General features: G+C 43.5%; 1 long non-coding RNA gene across 1 annotated transcript in view; it reads left to right on the top strand.

Moving 5' to 3' along the window:
- The window catches only part of LOC128781206 (uncharacterized), a 118040-nt gene that overhangs the window by 25467 nt on the left and 65954 nt on the right, over nucleotides 1-26619 (top strand). The window contains exon 2 of the long non-coding RNA XR_008427113.1: nucleotides 8973-9070. This is a non-coding gene — a long non-coding RNA (uncharacterized lncRNA). The remainder of the gene's footprint in view (nucleotides 1-8972; nucleotides 9071-26619) is intronic.

Below are 26619 nucleotides of genomic sequence, written 5' to 3'. Positions count from 1 at the left end.
GTTCCCACCCCTGTGAGACTGGGTAGGACACGTTTTGGCACTCTAAAGAGTGAGAGGGTGGGAAAGTGGGGTTAAATAATGAAGAAAATTGCCACTGTGGTCAGAAAAGCTTAAAAACGTGTTTGGCCTCTGGGATCAGGTATAGCAAAGGGGCTGTATGTTCAGAGGAATCCTCTTCGCTTCCCCTTTCGCAGTAAGTCTACAAGGAGCGGGAATCTCCATTAATGTGGAGTAGCTGTGCTTCATCTCTGTAACCAATGGTTTGCTCTGTTCTCCCACGAGTGAGCAGGGGACAGGGCCTGACTTCACCGCGAAATACACTGATTTCGTTGGATTCCATTGCCTTCTTTTGCTGCTAAAAAAGCCTTTTCATGTTCAAATTCCGCTATGTTTTCAGTGTCAGTTTTTTTTTCTTTGTAAAGGAAAAGGGTCCCCTGTGGAAATTTATGAAGGCTGGCACATTTTCTTTTAAAATATCCTTCTGAGACCATATGGTTTATTGGTAAGCACGTATTTTTGGGTCTTTTCGAATGAGTGCTATGAAATTAAGGTGCGGTGTTTTCAGGGAGGTGATACTACCGACTCCGTAGGGCAGAACACCTGTCTCCTTTGTGGTTGTTGCTCTGCATAGTTCCCTGCAAAAGGCATTTTCAGATAATTTTAAAAAAGGCGTTTGGAGCAAAAATACTTATCGAAAGAGGTTATGTAACTAACACACGCTTGGCAGCCGCTTGTCAAAGGTAAATATGCCCCTTGCTTTCCCCCAAAGCCATTAGATCTATTACCACCTACTTGCTTGGAAAGTTTGCTTTCCTTTCTTCAAATCACAGCCTCCACAGAGTCCTGAGATCTCACCAAGTACCTCCCTAAATCAGTACACCTAACGTTTTCCTGTTAATTCTTTCCTACTTTCTCTTTGCGGCCAAGGGCACACTTTTCCTCGGAGACAGTTAGGACGGTGGGCACTGGCAGAGGTGTGTCTTGCTTTGAGCAATAAGAGAACTGGGAAGCAGGCCCCACCACTCCTGACCCTGCACACTGAGGCCGGGAGTTCACGGTCAAGTGAACAAGCCACAGACACAAGCATGTTATTTAATCACAGGGCCCCCAAGAGATTTTTATGCAACAATTTGTGTGGGTATTTTGTCCTAAACGTCAAGATGAGGCACACAAACCTCCTCTTGGTTGTGACTGTGGCAACCCAGCCTTTCCGTGGCCAGCGGTGGGAGTCCCATTCATGTGTATCCACAGCACCATTTCTTGTTACGGAAACCTGGAGGAATGCACGAAACCGGAAATGGTTTTCAGATTTACCGCATGACACATCACGCATCGAGGAGGATCAGAATATCTGCATCAGCGTCTGAAATCGGAACTTATTTTAATTACATAAAAGGGATGAGCGGGAGGGTGATTTAAGAAAATGAACACACGGAAGCCACCATTCAGGTTAGGGCTGCTGTTTTAGGGAGTCACCTGGGGAAACTGTAAACAAATTTAGAAATCCTATCATTTCGCAAAACGTTTTTGATGCCCCTCTATCAGAATGGCCTCAGAGTTACTTTATGACCTGCTCATCCTTATTACTTATTTACTTGATTTATTTATTAAATTTCAAGAGCTTATTTGATGGAGCGAACATTAGCTGGAACTGGGCAGTGCCAAGCCAGAGGTGGTTAGAGGAACTCCGCTGTGAGGAGACCAGGGAGAACTTTCTGTAGGGGAAGGGCAGGTGCAGGACAGTTACTGACCGGCCGTGGGTAAAGCCTGCTGGCTGATTGTCACTGGTCGTCCTTAGGGTTTTGAATTTGTAACAACACTGAGGCACTTGTGGGCTGACATCTTGTTTTCTTTCATAGAGCAGCATTAGAACCACCTCCGTCTACTGGCCTCCTTGTTTAATTAAGTTAACCATGTCCACCTTGGAGCCACACTCCCTTGCACGAGAGATTAACTTAAGTTTGGTATCACCGCCACTCCACGGTCAGAGTTAGGTTGCTCTTGCCTCACCGTGAACCTCAGAGGTCACGATCTCGGATCTGTGGAAGGACTGCTGTTGCTGTTCACAGCCTGGTCCTTCTTGGTCGTGTTTCTCCGACACAGGGAGATGGTCTGATGTACGGCTGATGGCGATGCACAGGCGCTCACAACCTTTGGGGGGCACGGGGCACCAGGCAGACCAGAGGAGACAATGCCAGGAGACTGGGGCATGCTCCTCATCCACAGCCCCCGTGAACCGAACCAGTCGACATCTCATACATCAAAGGGTACACCTGAAGGGGCATCAACCTGTGTAGCCAAGTGGCTTCTCTGCTAATTTCTTGTATTTGCTACAATACCAGAGGCACTGACCTACATACAGCAGGAGGTATGTGCTGTGGCCCAGAGTCCTCCTGGTTCAGGCATCAGTAATCTAAAGCCACTGTACTTAAAAAAAAAAAAAAAAAGATTTTGTTTATTTTTAGAGAGAGGGGAAGGGAGGGAGAGAGAGGGAGAGAAACATCAATGTGTGGTTGCTTCTCACGCGCCCCCTACTGGGGACCTAGCCTGCAACCCAGGCACGTGCCCTGACAGGGAATGGAACCAGCGACCCTTTGGTTTGCAGAGCTGACATTCAGTCCACTAAGCCACACCAGCCAGGGCTCAAGCTCTCCTATTTCTTACCCTGCCCTCCCTATCATCTCCTTTCGGGGTGACAGCATCGTCACGGAATGATGAATTCTGTTGTGTGTGCGAACATTGGTGTAACTGTTTAATTATGTTCCACATGTGTGTGTCTAATAAGCACGGGCCAGTGCATAGGAGATACTTTAATATTCTGTTTGTGTGTCTAGCTCTGCGAGAGCAGGAAAGGTGAAGAAATGTCATTTGTTTATGCAGAGCAAGCGCTGTGATAGGAAAGTCCCATAGTACTGGCCGCTGTTGTCGCGACAATGCTTTACGTCCTCGTACTACAATAATCTGCCTCACCAAACGAGAACAAGCAAATGAACCAATAAGGAGAAGGTTTGATTTCTAATGAGCAGGCCTTAAGAGTAAATAAATCAATGAGAAGTAGGTTTGAGATTCTAATATACAATAAAAACCTTGGGAGAGACATACCAGAGGTGATTCAGGCCCCTGCCTCCTTCAGGCAGATTCGAAGGCAGAAGGAGCCATAAGCATATTAAGTTCTGGCCCCAGGAGGAGCAGTTCAGGTGATTTGTGTCCTGCTGGTTCAAATGACTGACTTTGAAAAGTACCAGAAGTCGGAGCTATGTACCAATCTAATTATGGTCTGAAAGAGCCACCTTTCCACGTATCACAACTACATCAATCCAAACAGCTACCATGTAGTTTGCTTTCTGTGTGCCAGTGGGCATCCTGGCTTGCTTGGGACCTTGTCAGTCTTAGCATTGAAAGTTCCGCATCCTGGGAGCCCCCTCGACCCCAGGCAAACCAGGATGAGTTACCCTCGGTGCCACGTTCTGTTCTAAATGCTTCATATTTAGGAACACATTTAATCTTACAGCTCTGTGAGGTCGATGCTATTATCCCTGTTTTACAGGTGAGGAAATGCTTGCATAGTGAGGCTAAGAAACCTGTCCAGGGTCCCCCAGCTGCTAAGTGACACAGGATTTGAAATCAGGCAGTCTGGTGCAGGGTGAGGCTGCCTCTAAGTGGGCTGCCTCTGCTTTGTAATAAAGGGAGAAGATAGATTGTTGGGGATAGGATAACAGGTGAAACCCTGCTCCCATTCTCCTGGCGCATACCCAGGGTGCACAGGCATGAACACACCAACCCCCGGGTCTGGAAAAGTGCAGAAACCCGTCAGAATGACAATAGAAGGTCATTAGAGTGAGCTCTCCGAGTCAGTGAGGAGGTTAATTAACCCGACCTTTGCGGTCAGGGAGGGCCTGCGGCTCTGGGTGAAGGGCGCAGCCCCCTGCTTGACGAGACTGGTTGATCGATAAACAGAAGTTTGTCATTAGCCTTCAATTATTGCAGCTGTAGGAGACGTGAGGGTAATGACAATGGCTGTGGAAAAGTGAGAACTGCTGCCAGAGGGGTATGAACCACCCAGGACTCCCCGGGGCAGTGGGGCAGGATGCGGGGCGTGGAGTAGAATCACCTGCGCCGTGAGTTTCCCAGGGCCGTGGAAGCTACGGGGTCCATGGAAGTCTGGGCAAAATGAATGAATATATTCCACTCGGGGGCTCTCGGGTGGGAGATTCTTAGGCATATCCATGATGGGCTGTATTGTTAGTACAACAATAACACAGAAGAACAAAAACAAAAACCCAAAATTTGGAATTCTTTTTCTGAGGCCTAGGAACTGGTATGTTGTTATTATCCACATGGGTTAGCAGGTTTCTGAGCTTTTCCCTGATTTGAAAGACAGTGAGCAGGCTCACTGACCGAAAGCCTGATCAGTCAGAGGGGAGCGTACGTAGCCCTCACTCGAAGGCTGGCCCAGGTTTGCTCAGTTGTAGCATTTACCATCGGAAGTCCCACGTGCTGAGAAATGCCTTAGTTCTGAGCAAACCACACAGTTGTCGGGCTCTGCCCAGTGGGCTGGCTGTGGACCCCAACTCAACAGACAGCTCGCTCCAAACCAGGTGCGCCTGGGAACATCACATTGCTTCTTTTAGCCTCAGTTTACTCGTTTGTAAAGTGGTAGTTTTCTGTATGGTTCTTGTGAATGTTCAGTACTGCGTGTATTATCATTCACAGCAGAGCTTCTTGTAAAAGTATCGTACGTAGCTCTGCTAAAATAAAAGCTTATAACAATTTTTGTTCGTTTTGGAACCCTCCATTTACATTTTTTATTGAGCAACTAACTACCCTGTACCACACACTGACATTAGCTTTCTAGGCTGTCTTCTTGTTTTGATCCTATGTGGATGCAGTCCCGGATTTTCTCATTGGCCCCAGCAGGGATGGGGGAAGAGTAAATGAGCTGAGGTCCCGGCTTGCCAAGGGTGGCTGTGGCAGTGTGGATGGTCCCCTTGTCACAGGAGAAGCCCCAGGGGCTGGGACCGACTGCTATGAAGGATAAAATGAGTTTGAGTCAGACTACGAGGCCTTAAGGAAACTAGAAGAGGTCTGGCAGATGCCAGCAGAACTTCCAGGGCAGGCTCCGCGGTCCTCCTGCAGTTGCCGGTCCAGAGGGAAGCGTAAGGACAGAGACTGGGAAGCCCAGGCATCCTCCCCTGCAGGACACGGGGGACCACCTCCCCGATGTCCTGTTGGAGAAGAGAAGGGACAGAGAGGGCATCTGAAAGACTGGACGTTTATCCCAAACAGACAGCTCTCTAGAGAGAATATGGTTAGTTTACAAGATTGGAATAAACTCAGTTTTTATCACCACTCAGCAGGTGGGTGCTAATGAGGAAGATTAGCTTGGTTACAGACAAAACACTGAAGCTGAATTTTCTCTGCACATTTGTGTGCAGGGAGAGAAATTTTAGAATGTTCTGCTGTGTGTGTGTATGTGTGTTGGTGAGGGATGATTGGGGGATGGGTCCATCTCAAAACCCTAAGCAGAATGAGTTATATAGGAGGACAATTTTAGAATTGGTTCTTTTTAAAATTAAATTTATTGGGATATTGGTTAATAGGATCATATAGGTTTCAAGTACATTTTGAGGACCGGTTCTTGGCAAGCGTTCCCCACCCTCACTTTGCTCCCATTACACGTGGATGCTGTCATCTAGCAGACGGAATGGAGTGAAATCAGGGCTCCTAGAAATAAAGGCACCACACAAAGGCAGTGCAGAAGAACGGTGAACACGGTTTTGGGAATCATTAAAGGCTTTATGGAAGAAGTGGGCTTTGTGATGAATCTCGAAAGATGAGTAGAATTTCAAAAGGAGACTGTGTAAGAGTTCAGGAACAAGACAAGGTGAAACGTGCTGAGGGGAAGTGAGGGGTCCGGTGTGTCCAGGGTGGGGAGGACATGCAGGGAAGCAGCTGGAGCGGCTGAACGGGGCTGAGCTGGGAGGGCAAGACAGGGAGTATGCACTTCATTCTACGGGACGCTGGGATCTCCTGTGGATTCTGTTCGCCCCACACTCCTGCTGAACCTCCTTAGTGCCTCCGCTCGGACAACAGCTTTATACCCCGAATGGGTTTACTGACACCTCCTGCTAGGTGTTCTGTGGAGAGAGAGATTCCAGGTCAAGCAAGTCTGGAAAATGCCCTACATCAACTTCACCTGGTGGAGATTCACAAAACTCATTGGCATGTTGAAAGCTCTAAGAGATCCTACAGTGAAGAAACCTGTTTGTCCTTGTTTCCTTTTTTTTAACACAGCTGGATTATGGAATACTATTTCTTAACATTTTTTAATTATTATTTTTACATTAACCCTTAATGAGATCCCCTAACAGCAGCATTTGCCTCCTGCTTGTAATGCACGAATGTGTCGGACTCTCACCATCTGGCCCCCTGTGTGCGATGGATGGATGAACTCCTTGAGCAGAGTTTGAGTCCCTGTATCTCTCAAGACTCACCTATTACCTCTTTAGAATCTTCTTTGCAAACCAGGGAGGAATTCATTATTTTTTTTAGGGCTCTGCTATACCTTTTAAGGTATATATTTATGATTATTGGTTTTCTCCACTAGTCCTTGGAGGGAAGAACACATACCTTATTAATTTCTGTATTTCCATCATGTACGGCAGTGGCTGGCACATAGCGAGTACTCAATTCATGTCAATTATGTTCAATAAAAGATTAACTCCATCAGGTCTCTGCGAGTTGCTCTGGTGGAGGTGTGGGAGATGAAGCGGGGTAGAGAGGAAAGTGGAGGTAAGGAGCCTGTGGGGAGCTACTGCTGTAGGAAGGGAGAGATTAGGCCTCATCACGAATGGTTGCACTGGGGATATGAGAGGGGTGGGCCAAGGTTTTTCGAGCATCCGTTATATGCTGGGCACTGGACAAGCTGCTTGTCATCTTATCCTCACTGATGCCTGTACTGGGCAGGTCATGCAAAGCAGGAGTTAACAGGAGCCATAACATGGGCACCAGTGAGAAGTTTGTTGGTAGTGGACTAGAAAGAAGCAGGTGGAGAAAAAGGAGAGAGAGGGAGAGGGAGAGGGAGAGAGAGGAAGAGAGGGGCTGTCACCATATTTTGGCCGAGATGCTGGTTATGGGTGGGGGAGGGGTGATGATTTCTCATGTTTGGGTGGGTGCGTCCTGAGGGGCCGCGGGAGCAGCACCTGTGTTCTTCAGGATCGAGGTGAACAAGGTGCGGGCTGGCTGGCTGGTGACTGAGACCATTCCCTTTTCTTCTTTAAAATATCCCAAGGAAACTGGAACATATCTGTTCTCCTTGAACCTGACAGCGCCCAACACAACATTATTATTCCAATGTTTATAGCCAAGAAAACCGCAGTACAGAGAGCCTAGGTATTTTGCTCAAGTTCATAAAAGTAGTGAGCACTAGAGTCAGAGGCAGAAGCCAGACTTGTCTGACTTGGAGCCAATATTACACTGAATTCAATGAGAAGCTTCCGCCTGCCGGGAGGCAGAGAATGGATTCAGAAAACTATGCAGAGTTAGATCCATGGTGCTTGGCAACCTAGTCACTGTTCGTTTGCATGACATTAAACAAAACATCTTAGAATGTTCTTTCCCTTCTCCCGCATTTCCTTCAACCTCCATTTGTGCTGTGGGACAGTGACACCAGATCGCAGACTGAATGGACTGTGATGCCGTGGAGTCCAGTTCTTTGTGTGCTTTTTAAAAAGTCTCTGGAACACTTGTGACTTTGCTTCAGCTTAACAGCAGAGACTCCTTAAACATCATGGCTCTTGATTTTGGGTACTAATGAGAGGAGAAGGCTTCCCTCCACAGAATTCACCGAGACTGTCCTTGCCCTTGACCATGGCAATGAGCATTTCTGTTGACAAGTGTCGGCCCACTGTCTTCTCCTTTTAGGAAGGACCTCACTCGCCTTCCTTGGAGGGTACTGGAGGGTCAATTTTGTCATCTTAGTCTCCACACATTTAAAGACCAATGAATCAGACACAAGGTGGCCTGAAGTTTATCCTTTGTAGGTCCATACAAAAAAAAAATTTTTTTAAATCATGGTACAAAGAAGACTGGGTAAATAGTACGCCCTCTGTAGGCAGTGCTGTGTGAGGGGAGTGAGGGAGTATCCGTGTCTGTTCTCCCTGGAACATCGTGAGCTCCTTGAGCTCAGGGACCAGGTCTTCATTGTTCATCACTGTATTTCCATCTCTAGTTTTCTGTCTGTCCCGGAAGAGCTGCCTGTTGCAGGCTGACAATCCTAGCACCCTTCCCAGCATCCCTGCGCTGGAATCCTAACCCCCAATGGGACTGTTTTTGGAGATGGGCCTTTATGAAGGTGTCATGGTTAAAGGAGGTCATAGGGGAGCCCTAACCCTGAAGGACTGTGGCCTTAACCAAAGAGAAGGAGATACCCGAGATTCTTCTCTGCAGCACAGAGAAAAGGACATGAGGAAGTGACGGGGGACTCAAGAGTTGGAAACTTTTAGTTCAAGGTAAATAGTTATAAGTGTAGTAGGTAATGCATATGTGAAAGCTATTGTTTCAGAAACTACAGATAAGGCCCATCCTGGCTCCTGGGAGAGACAGCCGACCTCCGGGGGCACTGCTAAAGATGACCACCTGGGGACAAGTGGAGGCACCTGGGCCATTGTGTTCCAGGGAGAGACAGGTGACCCCTCGCTCCTGGGAACAGCTACCTGCCCAGCGCGAGAATGCTGCAGTTTTTAAATCTAATTTTGCCTGAATTTCAAACCCCCTCACCGCACTTTGTTCTTTGTTATAAAAGTGTTGGCTTGGAAAGAACATGTAAGATGGTCTGTTAGGTATGAACCCGCCATCTTCTCAGCTCGCCGACCATCTGAATAAAGCGCCCATAAAGATTCAATCCCTGTCTCTGCTTATTGGGTTCGGTACGTGACAGGCAGCACCAACACCAGTGTCTTTTCTTGTTTCAGAAGCGCGGGGAGAACAGTTGTCTGCAAGCCCAGAAGGAGGACTCGCCACAAACCAGTGTGGTTGGCCCCTGGATCTCGGACTTCTGGCCCCCAGAACAGTAAGAAAATATGTTCCTGTTGTTTAAGCTGCTCTGTCTGTGGTATTTTGTTGTGGCCACCTGAACAGATTAACTCACTACCCAAAAGATACCTTTGGAAAGATGATAAAGGAAGAAGAAAGGCAGGAAGGAGGACAGATCTGGCTTTGCTGCTGCCTGCACTGTGTTCTTGGGTGAATCACTGCAGGTGCCTTTGTCTGAACTTCTGTTTCCTAGGAGACAGAACCCGGATGACGGAAGACCCCTTGTGAGGGTGTAGGGAGAGTAGGGGAGGTCACTCTTGTTGCATATGCTACAAAATGCTTTTCAAGTGTTAGTTGCTCTTATTTAAGAAACTATTTCCTCCCAAATATTAATTGTATCAGCAAACAGACACATGCAATGAATTTTTACTGTGAATTAAGGAGGACTTCTGGACTGTAAGGCCTAGAAACACCGTCCTTATTTCCGAGGATGGAAATTATGAACACACACTGAGGTCTGTATTCAATAATGGAAGGAAAGTATTTTAGGGAACGAAAAAGATGTGGTTGTTATTTTTATTCAACTTCTATAGCTGTTTCTTCCCATGCCTTCCAAAAAATAGTGTGTGTGTGTTACATTGTATATATGGAAGCTGTGAGATGTCCTCATGTCCTTTGTATTTTAGTGGTATCACACTAAAATTGGTGCGACTGGCCCCGGCTTTACGTACTATAAATGCTCTTGATGGTAAGGGATTGCGAAAGCCATTCTTTGTAATCTGGTATTGATGTCTTCCTTCTATTCCTAAACTCTTTCACAAAAGGATGAAAGAAATTGCCTTGCAGCGCTCAACTATCAATGGACTTTCAGTGGAATTTATAAAACAAGGCGTGGTAGGAAAAGTGGTTTGCTGGAATGGTTGTGCTGCCTCATGAGAGTCGGTCCTTATATTTTCGTGATTTTTGTGAGCCTTTTAAGCACGCCCATCATTAAAAATTAAATTATATAAACCTACAATTAAAGAAATTAAATTAAAACATGGACGGTACCCCAAGCTTATCACTTTCTAATTACTCTACTACATTTAATGATGATCTGTGATCCTGAGGTTGTTTGCATTTATCGTGTCTGCGTGGTGGAGCCAGGGTGTGATGGTGTTGTACTGCACAGAAGCGCTCGGACCCATGTCTTTGCTTCTCTCCTTGCTGTTCCTGCAATTTTCCTTTCCCAGCAGTGCTGTAGGCCAGGCCACGCAACACGGTGCGACTTGTCTGGGGTCCTGTGCTCGTAATACGGGCCAGAAGGCCGGCAACCAAAAGAAAGAGAGATAACCATCCCCAACAACTTTGACGGCTATGCTCATGGGACCTAGCACCCATTTCAGTTTTGGGATCCCATTCTAGAAGTTCCTTGCTTATTTAATTAAAAAAAATTTGCTTTTACTTCATATTATTAGAAAAAGAAGGTGTACAAAGGCACACTACAATGTCATGCTGTAGCAAATTGAGAGTAATTGAGAGAACTTGGACAAAAAAATATGGGTAATAAAAGCAGAGGAGGGCACAGATCTACAAACTGCTAGTCGCGGCATCCTGCCCCCTTACAAGAGGTGGTCTGCAAGGGTACCCACGCAGCCGACGTGAGGGAGAAAACACAACCATTATATCCACAGCATCCTTAAGACACACACACACAGACACTGCTTAGGGTACAGCGGTCCCAGTGCTTTGGCAACAGGACACTCTTAGACGTAGTGACTGCGGTCTTCAACACAACCCCACCCTACAGTTAACAAAGCGTTCAGTCTTACCAAGCTCTTTCCTACAATGACTCCGTGTAAGCTGATGTTGATTTCCGTGGTTTCAGCATTATGGAACGGTGAACCCCCTTAGCTAAACTTGGGGACAGGCATCATCTGCCTCAAGGTTTTTCATCACCCCAGTGCTGCTGAATCCTCTTCCTGATGCTCTATTGTGCTGTGCCCCCCTCGGGTCTTTGTTACAACCACCACTTTCCTGTGTTTAGACCTTTATTATTAATTAAAGAAAATTATCAGTTTGTGGTCTGCAATTTGGTTGCAGTTTAGACAATAGAATAAAGTTTATATCCATTGTATTAGTGAAAAAAAAAATCAGAGCAGCCGATATGCTTTGTAAAATGTTGGACCCTAAGTTCCTTCCCGGGAATGACTTCTGTGTTGGGGACAGGGTTCTGTTCTGCCACCTCCTGCTCTTGTCTCTGTGCACCTTGGGCTCGCAGTGTAGCCAGAGTGAGATCTGCAGTTTTTGTCACGAAGAATAGCTTTCCAATCAGGTGCACCCTTCTGGAATTCCCTTCGGGCAGAGTATGGATATCAGAAAATCTGACTTTGCGCCAGGCACTCTCCCCCGTGCTTTACGCAGATGCTGAAGGCACATGTTTATTATCTCCATTTAACAGATTGGGAAGCGGAGGCACACAGAGGAGAAATGGGCTGCCCTGTGGCCCCCAAGCAGTGGAAGTCCCAGAAACGTAACCCAGGTCTCTTTGACTCCAGAGTATATGCCTGTGGCTTCTTTGGGTTGTATGCATTACTTTTTCTTTTTAGTACATTTTATTTTCTAGAGCAGTTTTAGGTTCACAGAAAAATTGAACGGGGGTACAGAGACTTGCCCTATGCCCCCTGCTCCCCCCCCCCGCCCCCACACATCCCCCCCTAGCACTGATGTCCTGCCCCAGAGGGGTACCTTCTTTCTAGCACTGAGCCCGAGTTCGCACATCATTATCAGTCCACAGCTTCCCCGAGGGCTCACTCCTGGGGGTGTGCTTTCCATGGGTTTTGACAAATGTATAATGATGGGCTCTATGTGTTACCTTTGAACCATTTCACACATTTGCTCAGGCAGGGTTCTTTTGCCGACTGATGAAATAAATTCCCATGGGTCCAGAATCCAGTTTCAAGAAACCTGAGCCTATTAGTTTACTTAGGAACAATGAGCTTCTGGGGACTGACCTCAAGCAGATAAGTCTCATGGATTTATTTAAATGTAAATAAGTACTAACCTTAAGGTTTCAGTGCGAACTGGCCTTTCTTGTCCCTAGAGAATCTTTGTCTACGATAGCTCTTCCTATTGTGAAACTTCTCTGGAGTCCAAGTGGCTAATCAAGAAATTGTGAGGGGAACATGGGCCCCTGAAATCAGGGTGAAGTGAACCGAGGGGCATATCGTTCGGGCTGTGGCAGGAACTAGGGCCTCACGCCTGCTCACCACTGAGCACGTGTTTCTAGTGACCTCTAGTCCAGGTCTTTCTGAGGGAAACCCTCCTGGTTGTTCTTCAACCCCTCATTTTCTCAGCGTCCCGCAGAGCGCTCCATTTTCCATTGTTCTGTGTGTGTTTATTATGTGCACGTGGTCGTCCCGGTTACCCCAAGTCAAAGCTCAGGCTGTGCCTTTGTTTCTATTTGGACTGAGGACTCTATGGAGATTTAGAGCCGCCCTGGTCTCTTGCACAACTCATTTCAAAGTGGTCTGTCCTTCAGAAGGCTAATCCTATCCCTTCAACCTCAATGAATGTAAATTCAAGTGCAGAGGATGACTTTTCTGATTTTGTTTCCAATTTTTGTGAGTGACTCTTACTTAGTCCGTGGAATTGGTTTTGTATTGATTGTTGAAAACAAGGCCAGTGGACCAAAGACAGCTCGTCTTCCCTTTAACAGGGTTTACCCGACACTGGAGATATAACGGTAGCGTGGCCTGCATGTGGCAATGACGATGTGTCTAAGGTTTAATTGTTTTCACTTAGAATCTGAAATGATGTTTGAAAGTAATACAAAAAAATCACCTGGCAAATCGAAGGTCTTTGAAATATAAAAACAGTAAAAAATAAAAATGTCAGTCCTGTGGTGTCCCCTCCCCTGCCCCAACCCTTCCCCATAACTTCACTCTGGCTCCTGACTTGGGCTGCTCATGACAGTTTGAGGAAGTGAACTTCACCCTGACTTGACCTCAGTTGTGCATTGGATGTTACCAGGACAGCTTTTGTTCTCTTGGGTTCCTAAAACCAGGATTGGCCAAATTAAGTGTCACTTTCTATTGAGTATAGGAGGTAAGCCACTACCTTCAAAGGGACATTGTGAGGAGAATCCATTTTCCAAGGTTTCTGGGTGATGGGATTTTTTGGAAGAAATTTATTTATTTTTATTTTAAAAGGACGGTTGACATGCAAAGTTATATTATTTTCAGGTGTAGAGTATAATGGTTAGATTTACATAACTTACGAAGTGGTGCCCCGATAAGCCTAGTCCCCACCTGGCCCCACACGTAGTGACCACTGTATTGTGGGCTATGTTCCCTACGCTGTATTTTACATCCCCGTGGCTGTTCTCGAACTACCTCTTCCACTCAGTCCCACACACCCCCTCCCATCTGGCAACATCAGTCTATTCTCTGTATCCACGAATCTGTTTTTGTTTTGTTTGTTCGCGTATTTTGCTCTTTAGATACTAGATATAAGTGAAGTCATATGGTGTTTATCTTTGTCCATCTGACCGTTTCACTTACCCTCTGGATCCATCCATGTTGTCACAGATGGTAAGATTTCATTCCTTTTTTATGGGTGAATGATAGTCCATCGTATATATGCACCACTTTTCTTCATCCTCTTGTCTATTGATGGGCACTTGGGTTCCTGCCATATCGTGGCTATTGTAGACAATGCTGCAGTGAACATAGGGGTGCTCATAGCTGTTTGAATTAGGGTTTGTATTTCTTTGGATGAATACCCAGAGTGGCAGGTTTTTGTTGATCAATTTTAGATTAGCACCTACAATGTCTGAACATAATCAAACGTATATTAATCTGTCACCAATGATGGTGGAATTGGTTCCAAATAGTAGTGATTTTCTCTTAGGCTATTTTGTAATTATGATAAACAGCGACTAAGACTTTTTAAAAAGAGATACTGGAATGCACCTTCCTCTCCTTGTTGAACTTCTTCCGTTTGATCATGTCAAAGCCGAGCTTGTTCAAGTCTGTAAATCCCCTTGACAGCTCTTAATTATGACTTTAAACGCATTGCTATTTAATGGGACAAAAATATCCAAGCTGCAAGTGTGTGTTTTTAATGAAAATGGTTTTGAGTTTGAGCAGTGAAGCAGTCATTCCAGTTGGACAATCTCTGCCATGTTTTCCGAGTACAAAAGTATCAGTTTTCTTAAATATGTCCCTTTGGAAATTAGTGGCAAAATGGATGTGTCCTTTCTGAATCATTAAGCCAGACGGATAGAGATAAAAGGGCCTCTTCACTGCATGCCTCTTTTTCTTAAAATGTGGGGTCCGAATGAAACTGTGAAGTGACAGTGGGGGATATAATGACACTTGCTCACGGTCCTGGCAGAGGAGAGCCAGTAGTCAGTGCAGAAGGGCCCTGGGCTTGAAGCTGGGTTAGAGGCTCCCATGGGGGGTCCCCTCTCTGTGCAGACATTGGCTGAAGGAAATCCGTTTCCTGTCATAACCGCCTGCATTAAGGAAGTTGGAGGAGACTCATTTACATAAAGTAACTGATTTGAATAATTGGCGCTAGGTTGGATACTGAAAACAAAACGCATGCCTGTGATTTTATGCAAGAGTCCAGCCTGACCGACATGGCCTCAGGCATGTCTTCGTCCATCAGTGAGGTTAAGGTGTCTTCACCTTGGCTGTGCATCAGGGAGGAGTGCTGACGAGGGGTTTCCATGCAAGTAAATTCTTCGGCATCTCGTGTCTAGGGGCTTTGCCTGAAACTCGGTGCTGCCTTCAATCACAGAAACTTGAAACCAAAGATGGAAGTTAAAATTGATTCTTCTGAAACTAGGGATTTAATGTTTACCTCTATAAAATCCTATACAACCGTTAATGACAGTTTTATAAAAATACATGCAAATTAAGAAGTTCTTCATATTTGGAAGTTAAATGCTTTTGTAGTAACCAAGTAAAGTTTTATGCAGAGCATTGCATTTCCTTCAGTTTTGTGGAGGAGCCAAGATGTGTCCACCACGTACAGTTTCCGTCCAGAGTTTCGGAGCATTTCAGCAGAGGCTTCTGAACTCTGCGAGCAGCGCCTTCAGGGTCTGGTAATGTTTTCGTTGCGTCCTTAGGCCAAAAGAAATGTCTAATGGATCTACTTGTTAAGCATTTTGGTCCAAATAACTTAGTATTCATATCCTAGGATCATAGAAGCCACTAGGAAAAGTAATCCAGATGGGGGGAGAGAAATACCCACAGTTATTTACTAACCGGGCCTGGATGACTGTTGGCTGCTGGAGTCAGATGCACCCGTCACTGTCATTTCTTACGTTGACTTATGTTTGAAGAGTGTATTTATTTATTTATAGAGAGAGGGAAAGGGAGGGGGGGACACAGTGATGTGCAAGAGAAACACTGATCAGTTGCCTCTTGTCCTCGCTCCTAACTGGGAACCAAACCTGCAAACCCAGGCTTGTGCCCTGGCTGGGGATTGAACCGGTGACCTTCTGCTTTGTGGGATGATGCCCCATCCACTGAGCCACACCAGCCAGGGCAATGTTTAGTTCTTGCTTTTATCACAGCCAGTGCTGAAAACGTTTCACAAAGATAGGCCATCATCTCCTCCAGGACAATATAGTTGAGAAATTTGTGTAATACATCTTAATTGTTTACCTATCCAAAGCTAACATTCTTGTTAGTGTTCACAGTTCTTGAACTTACTTCAGTCATTGACTGCGAAAGAAAGTATTTGGCTATATTCATACACCCATAAGCACCCTTCTGTAATAATGACTTTAATCCATTCCATAAATAATGGTAACACTTTTCAAGATTAGTATTTGTTGAAAGTGTTGACTCACTTTAAGTTTCTGGAGAAGCAGTATATGAGCAGCCCTTGAATGGACCATATCGGAGGCCAGAATGGACCCAGTTGTAGACTGGAATGCAGGGCCAGGCCAAAGAGGGACTCCAGGAAGCCCATTTCCTAGATTATTTACCCGACTCACTGCCATGGCGTACCTGTCTTTGGCTGTGTTTGGAATTCCCATCTTTGGAATGACTCCATTGTGGACACGAGACACCCAGGGCATGGGGTTCCCGAGCCTAGTGCTGAAATAAACATCTCATCTTGGAGGACAGCAGAGAGCACACTAGGATCTGGCCTTTTACCTGCATTATGACCCGCACTTCGGTGTCACGTTAACTTTCTGTTACCCAGAGAAGAACAGAGTTGAGGACTGGAGGAGGAATAGACAGGGAAACTTGAGATGGCAGATGTCTTGGAAAAGGCAGGACTGGCTCAAATGTGAAAGAAGTTGGAGGCGATGTGAAGGCAGGAATAAGATGTGGGCTGGGGAAGCATGGGAGAGATAAGGAAGTTCTGGGACCTGCAGATTAAATGTGCCCATTGGAATGGGGAAACTGGACGAGTAGGGGTTCTGCCCTTTTCAGTCGCTTGCTATACAATCCCATCAGGTAGTCCTTACGTTCTCCACCTGAAACTAAGTGTGCTAGACATCTTCATGCGTGAAACCGTGCACGTCTCTGATAATTCTGATAGGACACATTTGTAGAATGGAAACGGCTGGATCACAGGATACCAGTGTGTTAAGACTTTTGATACACTTAGTCCAAGCATTCTTCAGAATGGGACTAACGCTCCGAGCCCACCATCGCGTGTGAGAATGCACCCAGAACAAGGTCAGCCCAGACAAGGTCACCGATGTCAGTAACCGCAGTCCAGACGGACAAGAAAGATGCTGCTGGCTCTCAAAAGGGCAGAGATCGATTCACTGAGAAATACTCGTTTTACACTAAAAACTAAAAACTATAATTTAGTAATAATGCTGATTATGCATAATTCTAAGCATCTGTGATACTCTACAATAATATTTTGTTATTTACCTTAATAACATGACTAATGTATTTATAATTTACCTGTTGGATCGGAAGTGCCTTGCTACCAACTACTTTAAGGAAACTAATAAGACTATTAAATTTTCTCATGTGCATAAAAATGAAAATGACTATTGAAATAAAGCAGCGTTGTAAAATGTATAAATAGGCCTTGGAGAGGAGGCCATGGTCATGTAGATCCCAGTCGGAGACAGGCCATGTTAAAGAGCTGTTCTCAAATCCATGTGAATGCGTGATCTACATGTTCACTGAGTAGCCCATAAATACTCACCAGATAGACACTTAATAAAACATTTATTAATCTACATCTGTGTAAACGTGAATATTTTTCTCTTTTCATGCTTACACAAATGTGGATTATTAAACGTGTTGTAAACTTTGTCCAGATCAGAATAATTGCTTCTCACTGAGAGAATCTGTCACGGACACCCCGCCTTGAGTACTAACAGCCATATTGTGAAACCCGTCCAAGTGATGAATCGTTTTCGGTCTCTAGGAGTGTTTTCAATCAGACAGGGAGACGGGCGCGGGGTGGAAAGGAGCCCACCTGTTTTAGTGTTGGATTTTAATTTTCTATCATCAATGTAACAATTGGCGAATGATAATTACTTCAGATACAAACTCCATTCGTACGTATTTAGAACAAGGCCAGTGTACGAGTCGTTCAGTGACTTGGGGGGATTTGGATCAAGAAGACACGAATTTAGTGGTTATACGGTTGGTATTTCTTATTAAATCCTGGAGTGGTTCTGGGATATAGAACAGAATTAGATGAATTTCTTCTTTTGCTTTCATTCTCACGCAATTTTCCACATTATACCCTTTGCTATGAAATGTGCCATGTTCAATTAAGGTACGCTAGCATGTTGAGGCATTTTTCAACAACTCTGTTGAATCTTTTGAATGAGGTCAGCTCACGGGGTCAAACTAATACATGCTAAATGCTTGTATGTAATTTTTTAGCTTGTGACAGGCTAAGCGGCAGTCATTTGACGAACTGCTAAGAATAATTGCTTCCCCAGCAACCTTGACAGAACAGGCTTCTTGAGAATAAAATAGGTCCTCTTTCGTGTAGCTCGTGTTAAGTCGCATCTTATAACAATCCCAATTTGAAAGTTCCTTCTATTCACCCAATAAAAGTAATCTGGCTTTATTTTATTTTTTATCCTTTCGGTTCCTGGGTCTTTGTATGGCTGGGAGCTGCTCTCGCAAACTGCCGCTGTTAATCACACACGTTTGTCATGCTTCGTGCGGTTGGTGGGATGAGGTTCACTGGCTTCTTTGCAGGACCCTGTTATATACTAATACACGTAACATCTGCCGTAAATAATTTACTGAGATTTAGCAAAAATTATATTTCAACATATTTAAGGAGCAAGCTTCGCTGAAAACATACTTCATTTACTCACATTTCAGTGTTCCCCCAGCCTTTCTAAGTCTAATTAAGATGTAATTTTATTTCATTATTATGGTGGAGCCCAAGCTGTCACAACTTATCTTTCCCTGCATGCGGCATTTTCTGCTTAAACACATTCCGTAAACTTTCATTTTATCCCGATGAGTGCAGGCCTTTGGTTGCAATTTGGTTTCAAATCAGACATGTGTTTTGGAGTTGGGAAGATTTCGAGATTTTCAAAGAAATGCAAAGGTGTAGGCTAGGCATTTAACCCAACAGAGGGAATACACACACAGATGACACCCCCACACAAAATAAGTGAAATTTAGTGCTCTCATTTCTTTATATTGCTCACACCAAAAGTTACTTTTTCAAATGGCTAAAGTCACTGGGGTCACTGGAGCTCAAAGCGTCCTTCTTTTTAGAGACATCAGCTTTGTCAATTCAAAATTGAACTTCACAAGGCCACCATGGCCGGCCCCCTTGCCCATGCTTCCTGTCTTCCTTGCTAGGGCTCTCACCTGTTTCTGGAGACCTTGTGACTGAGGAGATTCATGTGCTGGATGTTTAGGCTTAGAACAATTTTAACTAGGCTGCTGGATGGAAAGGCCAAAAGCACCATTGAACTCTGGGCAACTCAATGTTTTGGAGCTGGAATGACTTCATTCCTACAGTAATAAGGGAAGGACTTGCATGGGTTTTGCATGTAAAATGGTTAAAGGATATATCTCCTGAGCCAGTATGGGGAAGTGGGTAATGGGGAATGACCTATCTTCCTCCCTTACTCCATTCCTTCCTTCCTTCCTTCCTTCCTCCTTCCCTCTCTCCTTCCCTCCCTTCCCTCCTTCCTTCCTTCCTTCCTCCCTTCCTTCCTCCCTTTCTCTCTCATTCTTTCTTTCTACAAAATAGAGTCTACTGACCTGAACTGAGTAAGTACTCACTAAATAATAGCTGATGCTATTATTATTATTATTATTATCAACAAATTCGCAATACCTTTCCAATGAATGCCAGGGAACAGAGAGCACAGATTGCTGCATCAAAACACAGGACTGAGGCTCCTGGAAAGAAACACCATTTCTGGGTTAGTAAATAAAATGTCACAAGTTTGGTCTGAATACTTCCTTCTAAAGAGCACATTTTAGTAAACATCCATAAAAATCCTTCAATAAATGTTTGTTGCCCAAAGTACACTTTGAACGATCATGAAGCAGCAACTGAGAACAATCTGCAAGAGTTTAAAAAAAACCCCAAACACCAGACTTGTAATCTTGAGCTTCACGAGTGAACTTTTCCCCTCAATGTGTTTTGCTTGACTGTTGGGATGATTAAAACATAAATTTAAAATGAAAACACTGCTTATCAAAATTGTGGGATGCTGCGAATGTAGTGCTTAGAGGGAAATTACAACACTGAATGCACATTAGAGAAGAAAGATCTGCAATCAATAATCTAAGTTTCCACCTAAGGAAACTAGAAAAAGGAGAGCGAAATATATCCAAAATAAGCAAAAGAAATAGTAAGAGAGTAGAAATCAATAAAATAAAAAACAGGAACTCAATAAAGAAAATTAACAAAACCAAAAGCTGGTTCTCAGAAAATATCAATACAATTGATACGTCTCTAGCTAATCTAACTATGAAAAAGAGAAAGGACACAAATTATTAATATCAGAAGAGTGAGGGAACATGAAAACAGGGAGCAGATCCATGGAAATTAAAAGGATAATAAAGAAATACTGTGAACTGTGCCAACAAATTTGATAATCGAGATTAAATGGACTAATTCCTTGAAAGATGTAATCTGCTAAAATTTACACAAGGAGAAGTAGATGATCTGAATAGGCCTATACCTATTGAAGGAATTAAATCAATAATTAATACCTTTCCAAACAGAAAACACCAGGCCAAGATGTGTTCACTGGTGAATTCCACCAAACACTTAAGGAAGAAATTATACTAGTTCTCTACAATCTCTTTTAAAGGACAGAAGCAGAGGAAATATTTTCTAAGTTATTCTATGAGGCACATGTTACCCTAATACCAATCAGACAAAATCATTACAAAAAAAGAAAACTATAGAGCAATATTTCTCATGAATGTTGATGTAGAATTTTTCAACAAAATATTAGCAATAATGTATAAAAAGTATCAAAAATCAAATAATGTACTCCATCAACTCAACAGACTGAAAAAGAAAAATCACATGATCATATCAATAAATGAAAAAGAAAAGCAATTGGCAAAATCTAATACCTACTCAAGACAAAAACTCTCAGTAAACTCAACATAGAGAGGGATTTTCTCCACTTGATAAAGATTACCTACAAAAACTGTGCAGCTAACATCACACCTAACGGTGAGAAACTCAAAGCTTTCCCGCTAAGATCAGATACAAATCAAGCATGTCTCCTGTCACAGCTCCTTTTCAACATTGAGTGGAAATCCTTTCTACTGTAATAAAGCAAGAAAAAAAAAGGTAATCTCATTGGGAATAAACATATAAAGATGACATGATCATCTATGTAGAAAACCCCAAGTAACTTATTTAAAACCCCCTGAAACTAGTAAGTAATTATAGTAAGGTTGCATGATACAAGTTGAATATATCGGGCTGGCCAAAAAGTTCATTTGGTTTTTCCGTAAGATGGCTCTGGTAGTGCTTAATTGTCTTTAATTTCATGTGAAACAATTTTGTTGGATTGTATTGTGACAGCTGTCATATCCGTGTGCATTTAAAAAACTTATCAAAATTGGTGAATTTTTGTGTAGCCATTTTAATACTGAAAATGGAAGAAAATACGCAACATTTTTAGTATATTATGTTTTATTATTTCAAGAAAGGTAAAAGATAACTGAAATGCAAAATAAGATTTGCTCAGCGTAGGGAGAAGATGCTGTGACTGATCAAATGTGTCAAAAGTGGTTGCAAAGTTATGTGCTGGAGATTTCTTGCTGGACATTGCTCCACAGTTGGGTAAAGCCAGATGAAGTTAATAGCAATCAAATCAAGACATTAATATAATTGAGAACAATCAATATTCTACCACACGGGAGATAGCCTACATGCCCAAAATATACAAATCAATAAAGTTATTGGTGAAAATGAAAAACGTGTCTTTCATTTTATGGAAAAAACTAAATGGACCTTTTGGCCAACCCAATATAAAAGTCAAATTGCTATATACCCAAAATGAACAAGTGGAATTTGAAATTAAAAGCATAATACTATTTATATTTAGCACCCCAAAAATGAAATACTTAGGTATAAATCTAAAATGATACAATATGTGTAAGACTTAATGAGTAATCCTAAAATATGTATAAGATTTATGTGAGAAAAAGTACAAAATGATGATGAACAAAATCAAAGAACGAATTCAATGTAGAATTATGTCACGTGTATGGATAGAAAGACTGCGTATTGTCAAAATGTCAGTTCTTCCCAACTTGATCTACATCCTCAACTTGATTTCAATAAAAATCTCCACAAGTTTACAACTGAGGAATGTTGACCAACTGAGTCTGAAGTTTACACAGAGGGACAAGAGACCTGGGATAGCCAACCCAACCTGGAAGGAGAAAGAGAAAGCTGGAAGTATGGTGCTACTGGACTTCAAGACCCACTCCGAAGCTACGGTGCTCAAGACCGTGTGGTGTGGGTGAAAGGCTGGGAAAGTAAGTCAATGGAACATAGCAGAGAGCCGAGAAAGAGGCCCCACAGAGAGCGACTGATTTTTGACAAAGGAGCAAAGGCAACACAGTTGAACAACGATAATCTCTTCAGCAAAAGGCACTGGAAGAGAAGTGTCAAAAACACCCCAAGTCTAGACACGGACTTCACACCCTTCACAAGAATTAACTCAGAGTGGACCAAAGACCTAAATGTGAAGTGCAAAACTATGAAACTCCTAGAAGACAGCAAAGGAGAAAACCTAATGGATGTTGGGTATGCTGGTGCCTTTTTAGGGACAGTACCAAAGGCACAACCCGTGAAGGAGAGAAGGGTGAGCTCGGCTTAGACCTTTTCTCACCTCAAGGCAATCTTCGACTGTAGAGGCACTGGAAGCTTTTCGCTGTCGGAACTGGTGGTCCTTACCAGGGCGGCCGCCCTAGAGATGATTTCACTTTGGGGGGGAACATTCTTGCTACCCTGTGACGGATAAGCGCTGGATTGCTCTCTTGGTTTCAAGAGGAGTGGCTGTAATTTAATGCTCCTGAGCAATATCAAAGGAAATGGATATTTGTTCTCTGAAGGATCTCTTTAATAGGATCATTGCCTAGAAGCAACGTTCCCTTGGAAACCGCCCAGGTCTGTCTGTGCGGCAGGGCGTGAGACTTAGAAGTTGGGTGCTGGGGGCGTGTGGGAGTTTGTATTGAGATGGCCAAAGGTAGGTGTGAGAAAAAGAAATGCATTCCTGTCCTAAAAATGCAGATTAAATAGAAATATGTCACTTTTTTTTCAGAATAAGATAATGAAAAGAAGAAAAAAAATCCAATTATTGTAGTTCTTTGGGATGATTTTGTAATGAGAAAAATTTGTATCTAAAATACACAACTCCCCAATTCACACTAGTGTTCACATTATATAAAGAAATTAATCTGTGTACTGCGGAGTTGCTGGCTTGGCTTCAGAGACCCGCCTCCAACCCCGTGGTCAGGGTAGGTGGGAATGGGAAGCGGGGTTTCCCTTGGTGCCTGCGGAGCTCCGCTGGGATGTGGAATCAGGCAGGTGTGGTCTCAGCGGTTGAGGTGCAATAACGCCTAACGTTAGAATCACCTGGCACGATCAGTTCATCTGGGCTCTTGGCTTTCAGGGTCTTTATGGTTAAAGAGTAAGACCTTTCTGTCCTCATCACAGCGATATTTTCGCACATTCTGTCGTGGAAGTCGGGGCTCCATAGCCAGGTGTTTCAGAAAGGAGTTTACAAAAACGGACCTACGTGTACTGAGAGCATGCACACTAGAGTTACAGGCCTAGCTTCTCTAACGCACAGTCTCTCCATTCTCCAGTGCCTGCGTGGGGGTGCGACTGGGTGAGACGCTGTCTGACCGCAGCGGACTCTCCTGGAGGATAAAAAATGTGCCCAAACTATTTCACATGGAAATAAATGAGAGCCCTGTGGCCCCTTGCGTTTCTGAGCGCGATGTGACCCTGAATCGTCGTCACCAGTTCACAGGGGAGACAGGTGTGTTCTGGTGAGTTGCCCATCCATATTTTTAAGGTCTTTTGCATGGGGTTTTTCATAAGACCCTGCAGAATAAAACCTTTAAAGCAGGTTAATTTCACATGCCTTATGATGCAAAGATCCCTTTCTTCCCTGAAAGAAAAGCTAGAAAAAACTTCATGAGGTCATTTTGTCTGTCTCACAATAAAAATTTCCTTCATTTTGTTTAGCAATTGGGTCACAAATAGACTTTCTCTTTATATGGTACATTTTCATGGCTACTTTCCTTACCATGGTTAATTTTATGATAGAATGTAAAGCTTTTGCCAACTTTAATTTATGGTGTTCACGTGTTCCGTTTGAGTACTTTGCTTAATTGGCCCCCAGAGAATGACGGGCGGGCATGGCTTCCGTTCATCAGCTCTGAGTTTCTATCTCAAATTTTCTTTCACCTCCTCCATCAATTTTATGCCTCGGGGCTGTCAGGGACTAGTACACATCCCTTTGGGAATCCCACAGTCTAGAGAAGCTGAGGTGTGGAGAGATAATAAACCACGCAGCTCCCTGACCCTCACACTTCCCCAGGACAGGATCCTCGAAAAATTATCCCTTTGTAGGTCGACAAGCACCGCTCTACTCTGCTGGAACTAACAGCGACATGCATTTCAGTTCATCCACAGCAGCCTTTATTTTGGAGTCTTAAGGCGGAGGGGTTGGAGATGCCTCTGTTCAGGCCCTCAACAGATTGGGGAACCCCGCCCCCCCACACGGGGGAGAACAATCCACTCCACAGGGTCCACCACCCGGCACAAATGCCAGGGTTGCCTGCACACACTGCACAGATACACTGGGAATAATGGCTGATCTGGGGACCCTACAGCTCAGTCAAGTGAACCCACAAAATTAACCATCATACTATATGAAGACTTCAGGGGCAATTTAAAATAAAATAGTAGCAAAAGTCTTTATTATTTTATTTGTCACTTGTTGTTTCATTCTAACTTGCTTCTCATCCATTATTGGACATGGACCACTAGGTCATTTCAAATTCTCAAGAAGACTGCTCACCTTGAAAAGTTATGTTAACTCATGAAAAGGGATTGTATTAGTTTCCTATTGCTATTGTAACAAATTACTGCAAACTTAGGGGCTGAATATACAATACACATTTCTTTTCTTATAGCTCAGCTCTGACGTCACCTTCTCCTTTTTTATCCAAGGTCTAGTTTGATTTAAATAAAATAAGATTATTAAAATGTCCATACCAGCCAAAGCAATCTAGAGAGTCAATACCACCTCTATTAAAATTTCAATGGGATTTTTCACAGAAATAGAAAAATACAATCCTAAAATTCACATGGAGCCACAGTAGAACTCGAGTATACAAAGTTGTCTTGAGAAAGAAGAACAAAGATGGAGGCATCACGCTTCCTGTTTTCAAACTATAGTACAAAGCTTTGGTAATCAAAGCAGTATGGTCCTGGCATAAAAACAGACCCATAGATCAAGGGAACAGAATACAGAGCCCCCACAGAAACCCACACATATATGGTCAGTTATTTTTTGACAAAGAAGCAAAGGATATAGAATGGGGAGAGTATGTTCAGTTCATTAAATGGTGCTGGTGAAACTGGATACCTGTGTGCAAAGGAATGAACCTGGACTCCTGTCTTGTACCACATAGAGAAATGAATTCAAAATGCATTAAAGACTTGAATGTAAGACTCCAAAACATGAAATTCCTAGAATAAAATACACAGTGGTTAGGCTTCTTGACCTTGGTAAAATCTTATTGGTCATGAGATTTTAGATTTGACACAGATTAAATTAGGGATAGAACCACCACATGACCCAGCAATCCCACTCCTGGGCATCTGTCCAAAGGAAACAAACTCATCACCTCAAAGAGATCCCTGTACTTCCAGGTTCACTGCAGCGTTATTCACAGTTGCCAAGACACGGACACAACCTAAGTGTCTGTTCACAGACGCACAGGTAAAGAGAATGTGACGTTCGTAAACAATTAAATATTATTCAGCCTTAAAAAGAAGGAAATCTTGCCATTTGCAACACAGATGAAGTTCAAGGGGATTATGCAAAGTGAAGTAAGCCAGACAGAGAATGACACATCCTATATCATATCACTTATCTGTGGAATCTAAAAAAACAAACAAACAAAAAGCTGAACTCATAGAAGCAGTGTCCAATGGTGGTTGCCAGGGAATGGGGGACAGGGGAGAAAGGAACAGGTTGGCAAAAGGGCATAAACTTTCAGGTAGAACAGAAATAAGGTCTGGGGACCTATGTGTGATAGTGACTATAGTTGGTAAAGCTATCAAATTATTCAAATTTGCTAAGAGAGTGGAACTTCAATGTTCTCACTTAAAAAACAAAGAGATAAATATGTGAGGTGATGCATGTGTTAATTCAGTGGTGGGAATTGTTTCACAATGTATATATGTATATCAAATCATCACTTACACACATTAAATATATTGCAATTTTATTTGCAATTATACCTCAATAAAGCCGAGGAAAGGGAAAAGAAAAAAATTATTAATAGTGATGGTGATAGTCCCGCTATCATTTACCTTGGTGAATAAACTAAAAGCCCAGTTGTAATCTTTAAAGAGTGGATATTATGGTATAAGCCTTATTTCAATTAAAAAATTCAGAGACATAAACTGAAAAAAATTATCAATACCTACTATGTACCAGGTACGGTTGTTGGTTCTGCGGGTTCACTGGTGAATGAATGAAAGAGACAGGAGCTCAGTTCTAAAGGCCAGGAGAGGAGAGGGGAGCTCAGAAAAGTGGTTCCTCTTGGAAGGAAATGATGCTTTCTTTTCTGGAACATCTCACGGGACGACTTAATTTTGTGCACGTAAGGGCAAATACCACTTTTATAACCATAGGACTCACAGCACACGTAACCCAGGGCCACAGGCTTTGACTCTGCTGGTCAGCAGGAGAGAGTTCCACCTGAGCAGCTGTCCTAGTTCAAGTCTTTTTCTCCAGAGACACGGACACACAGTTTTCTGCCGAGGGTTCTGTCTTCTTTTTTTAGGCTGTAAATTTTTCCAGAAACAAACTGCCTTTTCAAGTGCTCTGTATCTATCCAT

Source organism: Desmodus rotundus, chromosome 6 (genome assembly GCF_022682495.2).
Source record: "Desmodus rotundus isolate HL8 chromosome 6, HLdesRot8A.1, whole genome shotgun sequence".
Lineage (NCBI taxonomy): Eukaryota > Metazoa > Chordata > Mammalia > Chiroptera > Phyllostomidae > Desmodus > Desmodus rotundus.
The sequence above is the reverse complement of the archived record's forward strand: the minus strand, read 5'-3'. Positions and strand labels throughout refer to the sequence as shown.